Below are 3881 nucleotides of genomic sequence, written 5' to 3' on the forward strand. Positions count from 1 at the left end.
CACATTGTCTATTAGTTTAATATGTGCCAATTATTATGTAACGTTTTTTTTCTTGTAAAAGAGCTTATGCCCGTTTATTAATAAATAAATACAAATAATAATAAAGCAGATATAAAATATTATGTTAACTAGTTCAGTGGGAAATTTTCGAAAATATTTTAGAACAATAATAGACAAATAGCTTGATTAAAATATGGATGTATGTAGTTTATCATTAGTCGTTCACATAAAATATATTGTTATGAAAATTTTACGATTTAGATAGGTATTTTAAAAAACGCTATTCACCTTGTCGTATAATTATCGTATCTTGTAAATGTACACCAAAACTGACCCAAAAATAAATATGTACCTATATTTAATTTGTAATCTTCGCCAAAATGAAAAAACTTAGTTTGCACCATCTCGGGTAGTAAAAAATATGAATTGTATAATTCAAATCGATAATTTTTTCCACAGTTCCTACATGCGTACACGTTTCGATAGTACCTACCTAACCTATGAGTTAATATGAGTAACTAAAAACACAAAATATTCATTTTTTGATTCTGAGTTGTTATTTTGTATCTACTTATCTACATTTTACACATACACTTCATTGCCTTTTGTCACCTTAAGTTGTCTAGTTGATTAATAACGGTTCGTGTACATCTGTATTTACTTTAAAGCTACCTATAGTAATAAAAACATAATATATCATAATATGTAATAGGTATACTTACGACTTACTGCAGTGTAATAACGCGTTGGATACCAAATTAACATTGTAACGATCACCTGTTGGTAAGGCAGTGAGTAATTAAGAATTCCGATAAATTAATACTGTCATTCGAGTCCATCTAGTCTCGATTTCAATGTGCGTATATATACTGACGAAATTATAATCGAATACCATCGATAATATTGATTACGAAATGGCCCCCCAAACGCATTTTAATTATATACAAACACGATTTTCGATTAACACACGATGGTGTGCAAATTACGTAGCTACCCTGTATATAGAGTCATTTATGAGGTTATGTAGGAACACTTGGCTTGCAGATATTATAGAAATTATATTATAATAATTAATAACAATTCTGGAAATACGGTGGGTAGTTTGAAATTCCCGAAAATTAGTAGCCGGTTGTCACCGACGAAATAATGATGATCGATATTTTCATATACACTCCACGCTAATTGTGGCGCAAGTTTCACACTATTTTCGATTACCTACCCTGGTGCAAATTACATACTTACCTACCCTTATTTTGGTATATATTTCCTCTCGTTACCTATTATAACTATTGGTTTGTTGATAGTTAACAAATAACACCCGTTTTCATTATAACTCGTTTTATTATTGTTTTGCTTATTGTAAACAGTATAAACGAATTCATTTTGTTGGTTGTTACGATTGTTCACATCACACAATAGATAATAAAATAAGTACAGATATAAAAATGTAACTTTTTTTTTATTCTGGACACATACCTAGGTACATATTTTGTGATCGTTATTTGGAGTAATAACAAAAATAATGATGCTACTATACTATAGTTGGTTCTATGGAACGAAACATAAAATATAATCATTATAATAACTATTCAGATGAGGTCCCAATCGACATTTATTCACTATACGCCTACTATACATATAACCTGCTACTGTATTATAGGTAACGATTTCGTTGAAAACATATTATTTAAAAAAATGAATAAATGTTTTTCCCCTTTCAAGGATAAAAAAGATGGTTGAATATTTTTTCAAAAGAATTGTTGACTTTCGCTGCCTCTATAAGCCGCACAAAGCTTTGAATGCCATACCTAGTGTTGTATGACTTTCGAAAGCGTCCAGTAATGGAATTTCTAGATGGAATTACTACCGAGAAACTACTAGGACAAAACAAACGAGGATAGATTTAAAATTCTAAGTATTATCGTACCGTGTTTTTTAAAAAAGAATTGCGTTCATTCCAAGTAAACATATAATATTATTATGACATCAATAATAAAATATAAACTCAATAGTTATTAGTTAATAGTTATTACCAATAGCAGCAGTGGTCTCAAATATGTGGTACGTGAACTCCTTCGGTGTATTTCTTAAAAATGTCATAAATAAAAATAAATTACTATTTAACGAAAAATCAGTATACCTACGTACATATTTGTAATGTTTAGTGTTAAATACCACTACCTATGTTTTATAATATTAGGAATTATTATAATCAATAGGAGAAAATATAAAATTTGTTGTCTTCATTTATTTTGTTCATTATGGATTTATATAGTATTAAGATGAGAGTAAAAAAAAAAAAAAAAGATTTGCCTGCTAACTTTTGACGTATATTAAGTAAAACAAATATATGGCCCGTTGGTAATATTGTGTGATGATAATCCAAAACGTATGCTGTTGCCAATTTGATCAAAATCAAACTATAAAGATATATCTTTTCATATAGGTACTAACAAAATATGGCTGGAAATAATAAAAAAAAATAATATTAATTCTGCTGTATCTAGATGCAGGTTAAAAGGGTTTGAAAATGACTCAATAGGAGAAAATATAAATATGTTTTTAAAAATCTTTTGAAAAATGTAAATGTATATTTTGTTGCAGTTTTGGGAATATTTTAAAAAGGATTTCAAACAAACTCTTTTGGTATTTTTTTAAGATGACATGTAGATATCTACATTTAATACACATTCCTAGTATACTTATAAATACTATGATACCGTATGACCGTATAAGAATCGGGAATCTGCGATAATCACTGCAAAAGTTACTAACTTAAGAATAAATTGTTTCAATTTTTTAAAACATTTTTGAAAATAGCTACAGGTACAGACAGTCTGTAAAAATGGGGAGGAATATGTATTTTTATTTTTTTTAGTTTGATGGAAATCGCTTAGTATTTGAACACGGATTCGATTAATATTACGTTTTAAAATTGAAGCTATCCACGCAAAAACGCGATAAATCCACTTTCATCAAAATTCCTGTTTCGATTATATTTGATAAAAAAAAATTAAATAGATTAACTATCTATTAGTTATATATGTTACGGGCAAAGTAGGAAACCTGGGCATTGTTATACAATGTCCGGGCACTGTGTACAATGCCCGAACATTTTGGGCAATGTAAGAATGACCGTTTTAATACTCAATTTGTTCATACATTGGCCGGGCATTGTACGAGATTGCCCGGGCAAAGTGTACGCCGCCCGGATTCATGTGGGCAAAGTGAATTGATTACTGCACAGTGCACACATTTATGTCGAATGATATTTAATATTTATGCTTAACAATAACACTAAAAAACCATTCTTACACATTTTATTCGTTTGATACCACGACTTACTAGATTATCTTGTTGTATGGCGTACGTACTATATGCGATGACGGCTGCCGATAATACGAACTTATCCGTAATTTCAACGACAAAGTGATCACATAGTTACATCACATAATTGCAAACAGTATAGGTTATCTAGATAATATTTAATTATCTAATCATAAAACCCCTACCTATTCGAAATCGAATGATTATATTGTCACGACGTAGTCTGCCATTACTACTGTATTATTATATTGTAATACAAATCGGTGTAAATGCAAAAAAAAATTGGTCAACTTTGTAACTCAAATTATAATAGTTGTGTATGTGTGTACAAATAAAGTAATATAATGGTATCTTTATGGTAACTTTTTAGTAGTAATTTAGTAATTAAGTAAATAATATAATTCATCTTGTTCATGTCAAACCACCTTTGGATAAAAATATGAATTTTTCTGTTAAGAGGTTCCATACTTGATATAGATTTAAAAATATTAAAAGGCACTAATATCTGAAGCGTCTATTTCAAGTTTTTTATATTATTAAAAATGTTTTATTTA

The sequence above is a fragment of the Acyrthosiphon pisum genome, chromosome X (assembly GCF_005508785.2).
Source record: "Acyrthosiphon pisum isolate AL4f chromosome X, pea_aphid_22Mar2018_4r6ur, whole genome shotgun sequence".
In the NCBI taxonomy this organism is placed as follows: Eukaryota; Metazoa; Arthropoda; class Insecta; order Hemiptera; family Aphididae; genus Acyrthosiphon; species Acyrthosiphon pisum.